At 40.4% G+C, this 20002-nt stretch overlaps 1 protein-coding gene across 1 annotated transcript in view; it reads left to right on the top strand.

Annotated features, from left to right (window-relative positions):
• The window catches only part of MEOX2 (mesenchyme homeobox 2), a 72447-nt gene that overhangs the window by 11733 nt on the left and 40712 nt on the right, over window positions 1-20002 (top strand). The window lies entirely within an intron of this gene.

The raw sequence follows: 20002 nt of genomic DNA, 5'->3' as shown, positions 1-20002 counted from the left end.
CCCATACAGAAGACAGTTGGACTGGCAATTTAATCTTAATCCAATATTGGTGAGATGAAAATATAGCCCACCACACTTGAGAGCAGCATAGGGGGTACAGGCCACATGGCTGTCACAACTTTTTACCACATGGCAGCTGCCTCACTCTGCCTCATCATAGGGCCAGCCCTGTGGATGAAGGAATTTGGCCTGTATGGCTTTGGCTGAGCCCAGGCTCATCCCAGCTCAGCCAGAAATCTCTCTATTCCAAACTCCACGCACCCCAGAGGATATTGGGTTTGAATGGCTTCCTAAAATACTAAGAAAAATACAGGAACCCTTTGAAGAGATGGGTGATTAAAGATTAGAAGATAGTGGAATTAAGCATAGTAACTCAGCCAAACTGTATTTTTCATAGGTATTAAGAGTCCTGCTGCTCATTCTTTCAGTTGGCAATTCTGAGTGTGTACTAAGGTGGATTTAGTCACAGCAATAAAGCTGGTTTTCCTAGACCATCATTGAATCAAGCTGATAATGGAACCTGTTAAATTTTATTCTGCATATTCTCTATGGTGAGTCACTGCAGCACAGCATGATCGCCGCAACAATACTAGCAGTTTGGATGCCAAATGCCCCGTATAAGATTTCTGTATAAACATACAACAGAAAGCTGGGTGGGGGATATATATGAAAGAAACATGTTAATGTTAATTGAAGCGTATTATGTCTATTAATACGATGCTTCGAACTTTTTAAAAAAGACTGCCGTGTGTGCAAATGAAGAACACTGAAAATTCTGGGATCATAGCAATAATATGACAAAATTTAAATAATAGGATGATTGATCAATGTATTATAATTGTATATTTTTCTTGGGCAAGCAAATGTTTGGCTCTGTAGTTAAGAGTCTTTGCTTTCAGACATTGGGCTGGCTTTGAAGTCAAAATATCCAGGACTAGAGAAATTAGAGTCTTTTGTGTGCATTTTCTGGAAAAGATTACTATGTTCCTGCGAGAAATTGTAAGGCTGCTATACTGAAGGCAGTGGAACTTACTTCTGAGTAAAGATGCAAAGGTCCAGTTAGATTCATTGATAAAAGAGCATACTTTCATAAATGGGCTGCCAGATCATGTAAGTGTCCCATTTGCACAAACAAAAGGAAATAAATTTGCTGGTGCATTATATTTTAAAATAAATGCCAGGTCAATAAATGCTGAACACAACTCATCTGTTTGAAAACTAATCTATTGCCCTAAACATATTTACTTGTGAGTAAGTTCTACTGAGATCAATAAATGGCTACCCTACAGCATGACATTCCCTTTATCTCTCAGGTGAATGGTGAATCCTGGGTTCCTACATTGTCACAACTTCAGATGTTGTTTGGGGAAAAACAGTAAGATAATGTGAGTCGTTGTGAGTGTGCTGTGTAAAATATAAATATTTTCTCCTTTCATATCTTATTATTTTTGAATTTATTAATACTCTATTAAAACTTTAATAGAAGCTGCGGGGTTTACGAAGCCCTAAGTAAATTGGTTTTAATTTGGAGTATTTGAACAGGTGGACTAATTAGCAAGTGGATGCAAATTGCAATGATCCCATATAACACTATATTTTCATGTATTTTATTCTTGTTTTAATTATGATTCACACCCCCACCACTAGTCAAGCACAGCATTTGCTAACAAAAAACAAAAATATTTTCTCAGTTATTGAACTACTGCAATAAAAACAAAGAGTGCTTTGTCAGTGAACACTCTCTTCGTGCTGCCAGATGAAATTCCTGAAACTGCCTTCAAAGGCAGACCCGGGTAGAGGCATTGCAGTAACTTAACTAGAAAAAAGGGGAGAGATGAGATCTCAAGGGTGCACAAAAATAAAGATTTTATTGGTCCAACATGTTTTGAAATATGTACCACTGTTTTCTAGTGAGTTCTGTAATCAAATCATTTGGTACTGAGCACCCCAAAGGGGGGGGAAAGTCACCTGCTTTTTAAGTGATCCTGAAGAATGTGTATATCAAAACATGTTGGGCCAACAAAAACCTTTGTTTTTGTGTACCGTTGAGATTTCCTCTCCTTCCCCCTTTTCCTATTACTGTTGCCTTCCTCCTTCTGGTTTCCCTGAAAGAGACTAGGACATGAATAATCAGACAGTGCCTCGGTCATTCACGGTTAAATTACTGTAATGCGTTCTGCCTTGGGCTGCCTTGGAAGACAATCCAGAAATTTCAATTGGTTCAAAGTTTGAACACCAGGATATTTACTGGAGGCAGCAGAGTGCATCATATTTATTATCTACAGTTGGTTTCTGTATTCAGATCAATTTTCTGTTTTTAATCATTAAGGCCATAAATGGCATAGTACCTTAAAAACGGCCCTCCTCATATGATCCAGCTTGTGTACTTTAATCTGCCTCTAGCTAGGGAAGGGGAAGGAATTCAATTCAGTTCTCATTTAAAGGTAAACCTATCGAACCTGCACTCCTTGAAATAAGCAAATCAAAACACAGTCAACCTTCAAAATTTGAACTTCTATGAATTTTTCAATGCAGATCTCCAGCCAAGTAATGTGTACATATACACTTACATACTTACGTAAAGTGTGCGCATAAAATGCATATGCAGTATTAGTGAAGATAGCATTCAAAAATGTGTTAGGGGAACTTTCTTGGCAAAATGTGTACATTAGGCAAAGTTACATGCAAAAAAAAAAAATCTGTTTATTAGGAGAAATTCACACCAGAATGCTGATGAATTTTTAAAATAAAAATAGCAAATTTCTGTGGAAATGTATGTAACTGAATTTAATACTAGAAAATTGGAGAACTGAAATTGACATATCCAACTATTCCTAGCACCAGTGGATGGCTTAGGTGGGGTGCCACTGATCACCAGACCTCTGTTTGGTCATACCACTGCAGCTTACCCAGAGGCAGAGGTGAAGCAAGGTCATGGAGGTGCAAAGGCACTAGTTAAGCTAATCCTATGCTCCTGACCATATATTTCCAGTATACCAACCTTCCTGCTGCCTTGACTCCCTACTTTACCTCCTGGTAAGCAGCAGCAATGCAACTGACTGGAGATGAGGTGAACAGTGGCATCCCATCAAACCATTCACTGCTGCCTCTGGGGCCCTTCTCCCGGCACCCTTGCTGTTTGATACATGGTGAGTAGGTATAAGAGAGAACGCTTTTTTACTGTGGTGCCCAGAATGTACAACAGCCTTCCCAAAATAATTTCTCGGATTTTATGGTTGAAGGGCTATGAAAACATTTCCCAGCAAGTCTCCCCCCGCCCAGCTATTTGATAGCTGTTGCTATCATTGCAGTTATTTTTATTCTTATTTTACAAGTTTATTGGATTCCTAGCCACCTTGATTATTTAGGTACAAAGAATAGGGAAATTATATGTCAGCATAGCATTTTGAAAGGGGGCAGTAAATTCAGGCATTTCTGTTCTGTTTCCCCACTCTCTCTCTCTCTCTCCTGTGTTGGCATGGCTTATCTGAAAGATTCTTCACTTTTGGCTGGTCTATAGAAGAAGCATACAAGCCACAGAAGTTTGACTTGACACTATATAAACCTATTTAAGATTCAGTTTGTTCTCCTTAGTTTGACATAAGTAATTACGGGGTTATCCCAACAGTAAATTTTATTAACGTAACTTATAAGATGGAAAAGCATGAATGTCCCCGTTTCTCATGAGAGCTAGTGCAGTAGTCCAATGGGGACTGTGTTAGCCAGAGAAATATATCAAAGTCATAAGAGGACAATGGACTTGCTTGGTAGAAGAGAAGAGTTTGGATTTGATATTCCACTTTATCACTACCCGAAGGAGTCTCAAAGTGGCTAACATTCTCCTTTCCCTTCCTCCCCCATAACAAACACTCTGTGAGGTGAGTGGGGCTGAGAGACTTCAGAGAAGTGTGACTAGCCCAAGGTCACCCAGCAGCTGCATGTGGAGGAGCAGGGAATCGAACCCGGTTCACCAGATTATGAGTCCACCGCTCTTAACCACTACACCACACTTGGTAGCCACAGGCCAGTTGTTGACTCAGCCTCAATCCTCCATCTGTAAAGAAGAAATGACATTCTCAGTTAACTGGGGGAATTGCATGCAGGTTCCCATGCACAAGGCTGCACAGAGTTGTTGAAACACACAAATTGAAGCCCACTACAAAATGAGACATTATGTTATGCTCCACTGCCTAATTTCTCCCCCATATGAACCTGCTTGGGCCCAAAGGTCAGCTATAGAAGCCGTGCTTGATATTACTGTAAGATCAGTCACATCAGAAGCATGGGAAGAAGCTGCTTCATACAGAGTCAGACCATTGGACCATCTAGCTCAGTATTGTCTATGTTGACTGGCAGCTGTTATAGAGGATTTCAGACTGGGACCTGGTCCCTGCCCTCCTATCTGTAGTTTCCTGGAATTAAACCAGAGATCTTTTGCATGCAAAGGAAGGACATGCACTTTGACTGACACCTCCTCTTCTATTTGATCTGGAAGTCACTGTCTTCCTTTTTGCTTTATTGCTTAATTGTGACTATCCACTCACTCACAGTTTGAGAATTGCTTTCTTAGAAAGCATGCTGGAAATAAACTCCGAAAGGTCAGCATAGTTTTTCATTAAAATAGCCATAATTAAAATAGGACTGCAAGGAACTGCCTGCCAACCTGAGTATAGTTAGACTGCTCAAACCCCACTGGTATAAATGGCATCCTCTAAAGCTGATTATAGTTTTAGCTTGATGATGCCTCATTAATTTTCATTGCGTTGCACAATACAGAGGAAAAAATCAGCATGTCTCCCAAGCTTTAGCAGACTACCGTAGACTTCAGGTGATGTCCACTCAGAATGTAGCCTGGGAATAATTTCTTTATTAGAAATAGAAGGACAAGAATGTTCTGCATAAAATGAAGCTTCAATATAAATAGAGATAAAATCTCCTGTGTTGGAAGCATTTCCCCCCCTCTATTATTTTTTCCCCTGTACTATTTAACTGTCTGGCCCTATTAAAGAAGTAGGGCACTGATTTGGATGTCCCTTCAGCTTTATATATCAACATTGCAAGCCATTTTGTTGCAGTACACTGTTTCAAAATCTGTTTAAATGAACTGCATTATATGGCTAGGAATTAACAATTGCTCAACGTGCTTACTGAGAAAAAATATTTAGAATTGTACACTTATATGTAGTGATAGGAAAACTGACACATTTCAGCTCAGAATAGGCTCAGAATAGCTAAGCTAACACATTTAACAAAGTAATAATAAGAAAATAAATTATTTTATTTCCAAGCCCCCTCATGCTATCATGAACATTGGTGCATAGGTAGCTCCTCCCAGAATCCCCCATGGCCCTTTGCAGATCTTCCCTTCCTCCAAAGCTTTCCCAATAGCAGCGTTTGGACATAGAAGTGAAGAGCTCTGGATGAATGCAGCATTTCCCCCCCTGAAAGGGCTGCATTTGCAGTCTTGAGGTGGTAAAAAAGGAATCACTTATTCCCAACTATTGAAAATAGTGTGCATCATAGAGGTACCACTAGATAAGATTCCTGCCAGGGTTTGTGCATGCATGTGCATACGTGCTAAGTACCTTTAAAGGTGGGGTGTGTGTGTGTGTGTGTGTGAGAGAGAGAGAGAGAGAGAGAGAGAGATGAAAAGGATTTCATTTCCTCCCTGTGGTTTTGTGAGTGGACTTGAATGAGCAGACTGGTGTTCTGCACAGTTGACACCATAAGACACAGAAACTACCGTATTTTTCACTCTATAAGATGCACCAGACCACAAGACGCACCTAGTTTTTGGAGGAGGAAAACAAGAAAAAAAATATTCTGAATTTCAGATGCCAGAACAGCAAGAGGGATCGCTGCACAGTGAAAGCAGCAATCCCTCTTGCTGTTCTGGCTTCTGGGATAGCTGCACAGCCTGCATTCGCTCCATAATATGCACACACATTTCCCCTTACTTTTTAGGAGGCAAAAAGTGAGTCTTATAGAGCAAAAAACATCGTAAATACAAAGCTGACTTGACAGGAGTGGATGTGAGGGTATGTGACACAAAGGCAGAAGGCTTTGCTTGTCTAGAATTTCCAAGCAAGTTCCACTAGTAGTACTATCAATGAGCACAGAACATGGAAGAACAAGGTCAACATTGCTTCAGCATTCCTTCCTGAAAGCATTGCGATTGGGGAATCCTGGTAAAAAAAACATTCACTCTGATTAGAAACTACACCTACCACTCAAAATTCCTTTCTCTCCACTCTGGTGTTTTTCTTGCATGGCATGTTTCGGGAGATGTTTCAGTTTTGCAGCTGCACTGTAGCCACTGTTTTCATAAATACCACAATTTCTGAAATTCCCTCAATCACTAAATCAGAGGTCCCCGCTTCAGTTCAGGGCGCTGCTTCATCTCAGACAAACCCTGAATCTGTCCAAAGCTGCCTGCTGTAGTTTGGGATTCATCTGAATCATATGCACAGCCCTATTGTCTGCTGCGAGGCAGAGGTGTATTTGTGGTGTCTGGTCACCCCTGGGCAGAAGAGATCTGTGTCCCTACAAAGAGAAACTATTTAAATAGATGAGACTCAATCCTGCAGACCCTGAATCATAGGTCCGCATCTTCCCACTAGGTGGGGCGGGTTGGGACAACCCCATACATATCATAATCCCTCACACACTCAACACCATTCAGGACAGTCTCTCCCTCCCTACACTTTTGTTTTAACTGCTTCTTCTACCCCACCCTCCCAAAATGGGGAGGGAAGAAGCAGAAGCAGCAAAGTTCCCATCTGGATCCCAGGAAATGCCTCCTCTTCCACTAATAGCTTTTCTGAATAAGGATGATCTGGGCTGACTTCTCCCTGTGTACAGCCATTGACGGAAAGACATGTGCGGCCTTTGGAGGAGTTCCTGCACCCTTAGCCCACAGCAGTCGTGTCACTCATTGTTGGGGATTTAGAGCAGCCCAGTTAGTCTAGCTCATTTCATAGAAATTTGTGGGTATCGGGGCTCATATTTAGCCTAATAACATTTCCCCAACATCACTTTTTGGGACGCGGGTGGCGCTGTGGTCTAAACCACTGAGCCTAGGGCTTGCTGATCAGAAGGTCGGTGGTTCAAATCCCCGTGATGGGGTGAGCTCCCGTTGCTCGGTCACAGCTCCTGCCAACCTAGCAGTTCAAAAGCACATCAAAGTGCAAGTAGATACCTTCCAGCAGGAAGGTAAACGACACTTCCGTGCACTGCTCTGGTTTCACCAGAAGCAGCTTAGTTATGCTGGCCACATGACCTGGAAAAACTGTCTGCGGGCAAACGTCAGCTCCCTCGGCCTATAGAGCGAGATGAGCGCCGCAACCCCAGAGTTGTTCGCAACTGGACTTAACTGTCAGAGGTCCTTTACCTTTTTTTACATCACTTTTTTTGTTATAAAACGAAAAAGCTTAAGAGTCCAGTCCCCCTGCCGCTGTTGCAAATGCCACCCATCAACTTTGCCATCCCTGGGCAATTGCCCCATTAATACATTTCGGGCTGCAGGAGTGACTAAAATGATTCAGCCTGAGGGCCAACCCATCTACCCATGGCCAACCCCCTGGGGCTGCATATGAGTGGTAGATGTGACTAAAATGGTGTGTGTGGCCATACCACATCCTTGCATACATGTGCACACACAGGACAACCCCCTTCCTTCTCAGCTAATAATTTTCTAAACCACTTTGAGGGGTTTTTTAAATAATCAAGTGGTTTATAAATGGTATGAAATAAATGAATAAAATAAATAATCTGTACAGATCAGCTGAGGAGGCGAGTTAGTGCTCCTCTCTGCTCATCAAACGATCAATATGATGATTAAGGAGATGGTGATTTGCATCCCGATAAGATTCCTGGGCTTTGCCTACCTCCGCACTGTGTCTACTTCATTATTGTTTTCTTTTTGCCACCACTGCCGAAATTGGTAGTGTCTAGGATATTTGCAGATAAGACCTATGTGCCTAATAACCAGATCCTGTACATTTTTATATTCAGAAGTAAATCCTGTAGTTTAATGGTTTTGGTTGGGCTAGAAATCCATTAATTTCAATATAATTTAGGCACGCCTAATTTTATCTGGATTGCCCAGAAGTCAGTCCAGAGTTACACATGATTGTACTTCAATGATTTCAATGGGACTTAACTGGCCAATTTGTTTAGGATCAGGGTATTAAGAGTCTCAGCTCTGAAGACTGTAGCTGAAATGAGAATTAGATCATATGAGTTATACATTGGCTAGTCTATTGCTAGTCCCTAGAGGACTTTTTTCCATCTCACAAAAACCCGCCACACTGTTTGGCACAAACTAAAGACTCAGCTCAAGAGGCTTCTGTTCCAGGACAGAAATAGCAGGCAGAAATGAGTGTCAGAATTGAGATGCATTTCCACAGTTCTTTGGAGACATTTTTACAACTTTTTGTCTGAGCTACACCTGGCTCTAGCCAGGAATAAATCACCTAATTTTTATGAATGCTAAATTAATCTTACTTATAAAAAGCCAAACTTTTGTGAAGTAAAATAATAATCTTACGGGGATCAGCCTACGATAGTAAATCAAGGCATTATCCAAAGACAATAAAAGGATTTCACAGATGTTTAAGGTCTGCACTGATTTCTTGTAGGCACCTTGTCCATATGAAAGGGACTTAAGCAAGGGAGGCACTCAAGTATAGCTTTATTCAGACCAGACACGTCTTGGGTGATAGTTGATTTACTGCCAGGTCACTTATGAATCTTATCAACCATCTCATCTCTTGCCTGTTATCTTAATTCTATATGCTATAAAAAGATTGCTTCCAGTGGAGATGATTTCACACAAGGGCTGTTCTACCCTGACTAAGCAAGGGCAGCTGCTGCTAAGGATAGAAAAAGACAATTGCATTAAAACATAACCCGTAGTTGTTGCTGCTGCTGCTGTTGAGGATGGGTTTGTGCTGGGTGAAGGCAGCTCATCCTCCTTTCTCTTCTTCAGAAGTAGGAAGCAAGGGCAAGGTAAATCTTCTTTGTCCCCCTGCCATTTGTTCAAGGGAGCTAATTCCTTTCCTTGGGATTACAAAAAGAAAAGGAAAAAAAACAGGATTGGTGGACTCGCAACATCCACACAAATGTATGCTTCATTGTTAAGAAGAAGGAATAAGAGGCGATGGGAGAGAGGCACAGAAAACATCAGACTCTGTTCTAGACAGACTGTCCCCTAGACTGTCTATTTCAGACTCAGTCCACTCCTATGATTGGCCTGGTCAATCTGAAAGCCCTGACTTAGATAGAGGAGTTTAATAAGCAAAGCCAAAAGTATATCTCTAGATTGACTCACTAACTGGATCTCCTCTGCTTCTCATATCCAGCTAAAGTTCTCGCTCCTGTCTCTAACATTTGTATGTGTGGGGGGGGGAGGGGAGGGGGGATGCAGCATTCCTTCAAAAAAGCAAAAAACAAATGAAAACCCCACCCTGTTTTCATTGATGAAATATTTGGTATCGAGAGTGTGACTTCCTCTATGGTTTTCTAGCCAATTTCCTAACATTTTTCTTCCAAGTGCACACTAAAAAGACCTTGCCTTAAATTTGAGGATAACCTGATATGTAATAGCAATAGCTTATAGTATGTTTGAAGTTCTCAAACCTAATGGCAATGAACTGTACAAATAAACATGAGATCAATGAACCGCACGACACATGACAAACTGCTCTGCCGTGTATATTGTGTAGCATGTTGCTCAGGAGATACTTCTAAATGCATGATTACTTTCAGATCACATAATAAGCTGCATATGATTTGCTCACAGTGTTTTAATTTTTTTAAAGTTACATTGTACTTTTTTTTTTTTTTTTGAGACATTCAAACACACACCCCTCCCAAGAGCTTCATATGCTCCCCTGGTTGAAAAACACTGCTTTCAAATCTGCACCCTGCTAAAAAATAGGACTTTGGGGCTTTATCGTAGTCTTCTGCGCCACAGTCATACTGAAATTAGCCATTCCTCATCCACTCTGCCATCACTGTTTAAAAATAATCAGGCAACTAAGCAGACAACAGCAACAATAAAGCCCTGCCACATACTCACAGCTTTAAAGCAAATGAGCAAATAAGTAAAGGCACATCATGAAAAATCTAATGCATAATTCACTAGGAAGTTTGTCAGATATTGTCATGAATGACATTTGTTCAAGCCCACTGATTTTAACAGGTTACCCAACCCTCTCATAAATAATGCTCTCAGGCTCCTTCTACTTTTCAAACATGGTAGACCGAAACACCATTTTAAAAGGGCTCATGGGGACAGAAGTATGTTTATAATGAGGAACTGCACTGTGATTTTTACAGGTGTGGTTCAGTGTTGCTCAGGTATGTAACTTTTGTTACTGTTACTTTGCCTTCATGCTAATATTTGTTGTCAGAATAGTTAGCTTCTCGAACCCAGGATGTTATCTTTAAACACATATAGATGATAAAAACAATCTGCCAGTCCCTTGCCTTGTCATCAATGTATAGAGGTTTATAATATTTATTTATGCAATTATTTATTTTAATAACTTTCTAGCCTGGAGAGTGAATTCCAAAGTTCTTAAGCCACCACTGAAACTTTCTTACTGGTGCACCTGAGGTTAGGGCCTCAGACACTGACCTTAAAGTTTTGGAGGGCTTATATGGGTAGACGGTGCTTCAGATATCTTGGTCTGAAATCCTGTCGGGATTTATAAGTCAAAACCAGTCCCTTAAATTGAGCCTGGAAATGAAGAAGGAGCCAGTCCCTTCACATACATGTGACAATCTTCTACTAATGACTCCTGCATACTTAACATTATGGTATCTTTTCATTTTCATATATTTTATGGCTTCCCATTTCCCCATATTTTAAAAGATCATCACATGTACTTCCAAAGTATCAGAGCTCCAGATGACCCTTATTTTAAATGCTGCAACTATATTATCCCTTATTTTTCACATTTTGATCTTAGCAGACTTTTCCCTGGCCTCGTAGCTATGGCATTTTTCTTGTGTGTTGATTTTCAGTCTACCCGGCCTCCTACTTTCTTATCCTGTTATTTGCCAAGTAAGGTGGGTTTAGACTTTTTATACCAGTCTATACACCTCTTAAATACTTATTTTGGAAGGCTTGTAATTGTCTGTGCCTATGTACTTATTGAACTTGCTGTCTACTAATAGGCAAGAACTAGTAAATGTAAAGAAATATCTGAAAGGACACGCTGTTGAACTAATATTTTTATTCACCTCGGCGTATTAAATAATTGAGAAGCTAGAAGGAGCTGGCAGAAAAAAAATGAAGGCACATTGGAAAATGAGCAAGTAGCCTAAATATTCAGGTTCTTATGGATGGAAAAGATCTCTGCCAGGTTTACAAACATTTCAGTTCCGCCATTTGCGCAGTTCCTCATTTTAAGATCCAGAAACCAGTTAAGCAGAAGTATTAGAATTGCAATTCACTAGTTATGCTTTTGTTCCATTCTGCAACTGAAGTAGTAGTTAGAATTGATAACTAGGGTCACAGAACAAACATATGAGTTGGACTTTGTCTTGCACTAGTGCATTAGCCACTGTTGGGAAACTTGCTAGTATAGGCTGCTAGCAGTCTCTGGCACTCTATCCTAAGGGCTGCCAATGTTGTCACGGCACTGCTACATTGAATTTTCATAGTAAGGGAATAAGATAGAAATGGAGGGTTTTAATATGAAAGTATAGTCAAGCTAAGTATGCTGCAAATAGAAGATATTTGTTGTGACACAAAAGCTTGCCAAGTGGGGTGGAGCCATGCAGCTCAAAGCTAAACAGAGCATTTTTCATAAGCATTCTTTCCAGGTTAGTCTTCTGCAACTCAAAAATGTAATGACAGAATCACTCCAAAACCCTGCTGGGAAGCCCCATCCCATCCCCTTTCTTAGCAAAAGTGCTGAAAATGGAAGTGTTGTCCTGGCCACATCCTGACCTAGCTCAGTTAAGAAGTGGTTCTAATGTAGCATGAGTAATTTCTGAAAGTCTACCCAATAAGAAATACATGAAAAATGTTTTGTCTGTCTTGGAGTGTTCCTAATCCATGTGCTTGGATAGTTGGTAGGAATTGTTCTAATTTAGTTAACCCTATCTATAGATGTGATGCAGGATTTCCAGCAGACCTAGCGTAGGCAACCAGTTTTGCAGTTGTTTGGTTGAAAGATTATTTCACTCTGTATTTCTTCTAGGGGGGAAGAGCTGCCGGTACTACGTGCCCTTGAGTACGCCCCAGGGGAAAAACACTTATTTCACTTATTGGTTTTCATTGCCTGGTCCAAACAGCATCTTCATATTTAGTGAAAACTAGCAGTTTTGCGCCAGGTGCAGTGAAGCCTTGGATAGTGTGGCCAAGCCAGGGGAAGCTGCAATAAACACAGTACAACCATTTTGGGATTAAGCAGGTTTATTGGTGCAAGCATTGGGTGTGTATCTTGTATCAATCACCCTGTCTGCTGCTTGATTATTTAGCATCATTACCTAGAGTTAAGGATCGTCCTATGACGTACATCAGATTGGGGTGACCCTTCCCAATAACCATTTTGTAAGGGTCATGGCCCATCAGCCGGCATCTGGACAGAAGCACCTTGCCCTGGATCCCTTTAACAGGATACCCTGATTCTTTGGATTCTTTGGCTCCCAACACATACATCCCCCATCCACCCTTGACTAAGGATCCATCTCAGTGCCTTAACTGCCATCAAGTTGTGATAGCTATGAAGTAGGCAAAGCCCCCAGATAGGTCTACTTTGTCTGGAGGCAAATTCCTCTCTGGCCCCGAAAACAGCAACCAAATACTTCCAGAGCAAAGTCTTACGCGAGGCCTGTCTGCGTACCCACAGGCAGCCCCTACAACATAACCTGTAGTGCCAGCTAGTGCCAGCTGTGGCTGAGTCCTGGGCATGGCTGACTTTTACAGCTTGGGAGCAGAACAGAGGGAAGACGTTTCCTTTGGTCCACTCCTTAAACTACTCCCCCTAACTCGCCTACAATTGGCTGCAGCCACAGCCAATGAAATGGAAGAGGAATCGATAGCCTCCCCTGTGCCGAACCGCAGCCACTGCTCCCCTTCAGCTGGTGCTAAGTGGTCCTTGCCAAATAGAGGAGACCTGGCAGTTGCTTCTGTAACTTCTTTGGCTTTTTCCAAGTGATAGAACTATTGGAATATTCATGCTGTTCTCCTTGGAGTGCTGTAATAATAAGGTCCTAAATAAAACATTCTTTAAAGTGTAGATTTTCTTCACTCTGCCATTTGTACGCATAGAATGTGCTGTCCCCTTTTAATAGGCCTTTGCCCATTTAACGCCTCAAAACTGCTGACAGCTCTGGTCTTTGCTTTCTGCGGTCTAAATTTGATCAGCTATGTTGTACAATTTATCTTGGCTCTCAAAGAGGTTTCATATTAATTTTCACGCTTTATTGCTCCTATGTAATATTCTCCACTGTCTGGTTCTCTAGCTATAGGAACTACTGATACACATGCCATATTCGAAAGGGTCTATAGCCAACAATTAAGGATCTGTGTGTGTGCCTTAAGAAAAATCTGAGCATCTAGTTGTTTCCCTTATCACCTGAAATGATCCCAATATATTTGCTTTTTTTGCCATATCACATATTGTTTGCTATTTAGTTTATTATTATTATTATTATTATTAATAATAATTCCATACACTTCTCAAGCAATTCACAAAATGCAATAAAAACAGCCTTTAAAAAGCTGAAAAGAACACAGAAAATAGCAGATTACAAAAATAATAGTGAAGAGATGCCCGTGGCAGAGACCTAGTCATCCAGCTGGGAAGAGGGTTTTTTGCTTCAAATGCACAGGTTCTGAAATGCTAGCTTGATTTTTCAGCATATGGGATACTGCATTTTTATAGAGTTCTGAAAAACTGAAAAATTTACTATATGAATGAGAAGAGAGGGAAAGGCTGAATTTCAGAGATATAGAACACCAACTTTTACTGCGAGTTGCTATTAGTGTGGTTAGAATCCAGACTGTGCTGGATGGTGTGTTTGTGTGTGTGATGTCCGCATAACCAATAAATCTGTCATCACCTACTGGCCTCCATTTCCTTTGAAATAAACAAATCACTACGAGACTCTTTGAAGCAGCAGACTTCCAGGAAACACAAAAGTCACTTTTGCTTCTTCCATTGAGATAAAATAGTCAGTAAGTGGAAATGAGCTGCAGCTGAAGGAGTCGGAGGGTTCCTCGCACCTGCTGGAAAGTACAGTAGGTTTCCACACAGCAGGAATTCAAACAAACCTCAGATCATTGCATTTGGCGAAAGTGAACTTGCCTAGCCAAAGGAATGAATTGTAGAGCTTTCAAAACGACTAAAATAAAGCCAATTCCATAGGACCATAGGAAATGTGAAAATGGAAAGGAATCCAAAAGGAAACCCAGCTAGGTCTGCCACTTCCATTGAGCTGGCTGCTCTTTTCTTTACACTGTATTAGAGCCTTCGCATATATTTCAGTATCAGACTTATTGGAACAGTCCACAATTTTCTCTGCATAATGATAATAATGTGTTGGCAGTTCTCTAGGTACCTTCACATGCCCATTGGTGCTCTGCATGTTTGGGAAATTATTTTGACGGTTTGTTTTGGGTTCTCCCTTTCTATATGCTTTGTGAAGTTAAATACCTAATTTAGCCACGTTTTCACTGGTTAATATCGCATTACGCAAATGTTTCCAGTAGAGCCAGTTTTGGTTACCTTGTGCTATTTTCATTACAGAATGAAAATGGATTGTAAGTGATACAGTTTCCAAAATTAGTGTTCTGAATGAAAAGCAATCACCTGTTTAGTAATAGTCAACCCTTATTTGCAATTGATTTACCATTGAAGTATGGAACACGGTGCTGAATACAGAATTTAGCATCCCGGGAAACTACAAATACATGGGGGAAAGTCAGGTTGCAGTGTTTAACTGTTTGATCAGATGGATTAATTGGTTAAAAACTTTCATGAGTACCCTGATGAATCAGACTTTTTTTTATAAAAAAAAAGTTAAATTTTATTTTTAAAAAGTTATTATTTTTTAATATATGTGCTTATAAAAACTGGAGATGGTAAGCTGTGGCTTACCGACTCACTCAGAAGGGAGCACCTCTCCTAAGAAGACAACTATGCCTATAACACACATGTAGCACACTACCACTGACTTTTGTAAAGTCAGCAATAGGCAAGAGAAGATTTCCTTTTTAAAAAGGAAAAAGAATACTTTATACATAACTGAGGCATACTTGGGTTTAAAAATATAACGCTGTCACATCTAGCTTGGCCCATTAGAACACTTTGAAAGACTTGGAATAATTTTTCTAATTAATGTTATAATGGTGTTTTTGCCTTCTTTCTTTGTTTAACTTTATACATTTTACATTTTTAAGTAAGGCACCTAAAGCATTTGATAATGTGAAGCTAAACACTTCATAAACTTCACCTGGTGTTATAACGTAGGTAAATGCAGAATATGTTCATTAACTTTTTTGGTAGCTATCAGTGCAATGCAATCTGTGAAAGATGTTGAGGAATGCTTCATGTACATGATTTCATTGCTCTGGCATTTGCTCAATATGTAGCATGTCCATTTGCAAGTTTCTTTGTTCTTTTCTGTTTATTTTTATTTCCACCGAGCATTGCCGTGTTTGCTATAGGCATTTTGAAATACAAATCAAATGATTTAAACATATTTCCAGACCTCTTTAAAATGGCTTGAAAATAAATGTAGAAAAAAAAGGAACAAAGAAATCTAAATAAGCACAGGTGCACTTCTCAGGAAGTATGAAAGAGATCCTTTAAAGATTTTGAATCATGTCCTTGGGTGATTTATTTGTGTAACTGCTAAACCACCTTACTGCAGGAAGGAAGAAAAAAATTAAGGACTATTAAACACTTAACATCATATTTTATGAACTGCATGGGGCATTGGACACACAACCACAACAAAGGGTCAGTCACAATTTCAACCAAATGTATAAATGGTGTCTTTTTACGGTTGATGTGCTTAGCCATGCATCTTTTAAGCTGTAAACTGGGCAGCTGTGAAAAATGTCTTTCTTAATCAAACTTTTTATTTGCTTGTTGGGGTATTTTGTTTCTGAGTTAACATTGTATCTGGATTTTATTTTCAAAGCAGCATATTTAAAGATTTTTTTCCCTTATAATTCAAAATATACCCACCACCAAAGGAGTTGCTTAAAGCGGCTAACAAATAGAAATGCAAACATAAAAACAACACAATTAAACACACATTTTAAACACAAATGATCGGAAACAGCAGCAAAAAATAAAACAGAAAGAACAGCATGAGAATCGAAAGCTTGTTTTAAAAAAGGAAAGTTTTCTGTTTTCAGTAGAACGCAAATAAATAGCAAGGTGGTCTAACCTCTTGGGACAGGGAGTTTCACAAATGGGGTGCCAACACAGGAAAGGCCCTCTCATGCATTACTCACAACCTGATCTCAGAAGGGAGCAGACGGGCCATAGAACATTTAGATGGTGGCCAGTGGGGGGGGGGGAGCCTAGCTTATTTGACCCATGTCTTGAGGTGGCCCTTAACCGAGGCACGACCCTGAAAATCTCAAGCCAACGGTAGGAGTATCAATCAGGAAGCATACCCAATGGCTAAGCCAGAGATTTTCAACCCTTTTGAGCCCACGGCTCCCTTGACCAACTGCATTTTTCCTGCGGCACCCCTGCAGGGTTCAGGAGCACAATTATGTCAGAGCTGGCAGCCTCTCACCCCTTTCGTCTCCTCTCCCCTCTCCTTAGGAATCCTCCAAGCAGCCACCGCTGCCACCTCTGGTCTCAGAGCTGCTCCCACCCTGTCCCAAAGAAAGGTGCCTGGAGCTGGCTGGCTGAGCTCCCTCATTCGCTTGCTTACTCTGAGGCTTCTCAGCTCCTGGCAATCAGCACCCCCTGGCCAGCCCCAGAGGCACTATATGCCTGGGGAGCTTGTAGCCAAGGCTGCTGTAACAAACAGCCACACAAACCTTTGGGAGGCAGAGATGTGAGAGGGCATCAGATGAGAGGGAGGGAAGGAAAGAGGGACAGAGGCCAGTGTTGCTCATGGCACACTGGTTGAAAACCACTGGCCTAAACCAAAGGTTACCTACATCTGTAATCAATAAAGTGGTGGCCATTTTCAACCCCAGAACATTGTTGTGTCATTTTGTTCACTGGTTATTGCCTTCCCCCTCCCCCACCACCTGGGCATCCTGCGTTTGGGTCTGCAAGCTTGTTTAAAAAGGAAAGTTTTCGATTTCCAGAAGGATTCAAATACAGTGGTACCTCGGGTTACAGGCACTTCAGGTTACAGACTCCGCTAACCCAGAAATAGTACCTTGGGGTAATAGTACCTTCAGGATGAGAACAGAAATCGTGCTCCAGCAGCGCAGTGGCAGCAGGAGGCCCCATTAGCTAAACTGGTACTTCAGGTTAAGAACAGTTTCAGGTTAAGAACAGACCTCCAGAAGAAATTAAGTTCTTAACCCGAGGTACCACTGTAAGTAAAAACACTCCTGTCTACAGTTCACACCTGGACAAGTGTGGTGTTTTAAATTGAGTGCAATCCCAATCAGAACAGGCTGGACTGGTAGCCTCCTGACCAACAAGCCTGTCTTAATTTAATTTTTGTTAAAAATTAAGCCCTCATCACAAAATGGTCCATCTCTCAACCTCGTGTCAGCAAGGTGGTCCAGAAGGATACCATGGTTGATGGTAATTTACTGAATGGTCCCGTAGAACCATTAGAGGCACACTCCCACACCTAGCTCCTGGATAGGAGGCTATGGTTATGTGGATAAGAATGAAAGATTGCACAGCTATGTAATTCATTCCTGAGTATATGTTGCTAGAAGCCAAACTATCTCTAATCCCAGACACGCAAAGGCCAATTGTGATTATTCACAGGCAAAAGAAACACGCTTCTTTGTTATTGCACCTTCATACGACCTGAGGCCAAGTCTTGGTTCTAGAACTAAACGGAAAAATTTCTCCATTTTTCAATGAATACAAAGAGCAGATCTGAGAGTTGGCGATATTGCCTGGCAGACCTCTGTTGTTCTTATTATCAGCAGGAACTTTCTCAGCATTTGTGACTTCATTTCCAGATGTGTGTTTAAGTAATGAAGCCAAACCATAGTAAATCCTAATTACAGGTGCTGGGCATATGTGCAGAGAGACATGGCATTCAATAACTTAGAAAAACGAGACTTCTTTTGTGTCATGGATATAAAGTAGACTGTAGTTGCCACAGAACTTCAGAAAACTTCAAGAGTAGGCATCCAGCATGAAGAATCAAGGCCTTTCCTTCTATGTTTACCTCTTGCTTTTTCCTCTTGATTTCTGCTAGTGGAAGAATCTGAGAGCATGTTTGGTTTCGATATAAAAGCCACAAAGAAACAAGAAGCTGAATTATCTCCAGCACTTCAGCAGTTGGATAACTTGGGGAAAGGAGTTTGTAGAGATTCAGTTAGCAGGATTTCATAATGAATAGATTTGAGAGGAAGGACTTGTCATTTCCATAGATGTCTGTTCATCCTTCAGCTCATTGGAATGATGAGATCAATATGTGCCTACTAAAAAGTAGGGTAAGGAGAAATACAGATGGCCTTCATATACCAGAGCTACAAAGTCTCTGCCTTTCTGATCAGGATTCTGCCAAGGAGTAATTGGATCTTGGCCATGAAAGATGACAATCAGTAAAGATATTTTTAAATCTTAATTAGGAAACAGATTTGAATGACATTTTCAAATTCAGCCTTCTTTCTATACCCTTTAATCAAAGGAAAGGAAATGGTTTCCTTAGAAACATATTCCTGCACTATTTCAGAGTACCTTGTCTGTAGCTGAAAACTGTTTCTCTATGGGTGTGTTCACACAAGCATGTTCATCACTCAAGGGCTGCACACACTAAACCATAGCAGAACATGTTCACAAATCTAGGTCTCATGTGCTCCTGTCTTCCACCATGGCCATGAGATTGGAAGCTTCTACTTCCATTTTCAATAAACCATGGTTTCTTGTTATTCCTTTTCTCCAAACCATTATGTCTTGCTATCTCTAAACCAGTAATTATTGGAAAGACTAAATATAATCAATTGAAATTGGCTATGATTGTTAACCACAGTTTGAAGTTGTTCTATTTCAGGAAACCATAGTTGACACTAACCACAGTTTGTCTGTGTTCAGGCATAATGAGGAACGATGACCAGTTGAAACAGAAGCAAAAGCTTCCTAATGATCATGTCAGAGGAGGGAAAGGAAAGCATGCATGAGCTGGTCTTGCGCACATAACATTAAATTAGTGTTACATACAAACTTGACTTCTGACTACACTGCCAAGTGACAACTTGCGTGTGAAGCAGCCATAATACTCCAAACACCAGAAAGCTTTCATGTCACCTAGATAATCTCTTTTTTTTTAATGATATTTATTAAAGTTTCCAATAAAAAAGACACATCAGTAAAAAAGAATTTAAAAGTAAAAAGAAAAATACACAATACAAAAATAGACAATACAAAATACAAAAAAAAGACAAAAGAAAAAAAAACAGTTAAAAACAATACCATCTTTTCATCACCATTTTTGAATTTACTTATTTTCTGGACCTCCTCATACCTCCCTCTTTTGTATTCCAGTTCAATTTGTTTGTCCAGCAATTTCTTTCCCTCTTTTTTAATCCCAATTCTTAATCTTAATATGGTATAACATTAAATTCTTATCTATTAATAGCCAGTTTTCCGTTCTTTTAACCTTTTTATGCCTAATCCTTAATCTTAGTCTGCATATAACTTTAACACCTGTGCAGCTAGAAACCACTTAATTTCAATCCATCATCACTCTAACATTCTTTAATTTTGCAATGTTTCTGTAGATAATCTTTAAATTTCTTCCAATCTTCTTCCACCGACTCTTCTCCCTGGTCACGGATTCTACCAGTCATTTCCACCAGTTCCATATAGTC

Source organism: Podarcis pityusensis, assembly GCF_964106645.2.
Source record: "Podarcis pityusensis genome assembly, chromosome: 12".
Taxonomy (NCBI): domain Eukaryota; kingdom Metazoa; phylum Chordata; class Lepidosauria; order Squamata; family Lacertidae; genus Podarcis; species Podarcis pityusensis.
Note: the sequence above shows the minus strand (reverse complement) of the source record. Positions and strands in the feature narration are given on the sequence as shown.